Here is a 485-nt window from a genome sequence, read left to right on the forward strand (position 1 = left end):
TCTCTTCCTGATTTGGCTCTTCTTCTGGCACCTTTTGCATTTTGTGATATGTTTAGAACTTTTTTTTTGTAATCCTTAAGTAGGGTTTAATCATCCATTCAGTCAAAATTATGAGTACATGAGGGTTGTATTACTAAACACTTCACAAAGAAGGAGTGGCTAGACCAGCATGTAGACTGAACCACTAACCATCTGCAGTAGGTGTGCTCATTATGTAATCCCAGCATTGCCAAGACACACATTCAAAATTGTTTGCTTACATGAAAGAAAAATGAATTCCCAGTTTCTTCATTTCTTCTTTTGTTAAACTTTTCATAGATTTTTATACTTAATTTCCTATTGAAGTGATGGTTAATAGATACACATTGTAGCTTCTTGCACTTGGCAGTGCCGTATAAACCTGCATGCCTCATCCATAGCTCTAACATCCTCAAGAAGACATACCATCTGTTGTTTAGTCACCAAGTGAGAAAAAGTCAGTTCTG

This window comes from Penaeus monodon, chromosome 27 (genome assembly GCF_015228065.2).
Source record: "Penaeus monodon isolate SGIC_2016 chromosome 27, NSTDA_Pmon_1, whole genome shotgun sequence".
NCBI classification, from domain to species: domain Eukaryota; kingdom Metazoa; phylum Arthropoda; class Malacostraca; order Decapoda; family Penaeidae; genus Penaeus; species Penaeus monodon.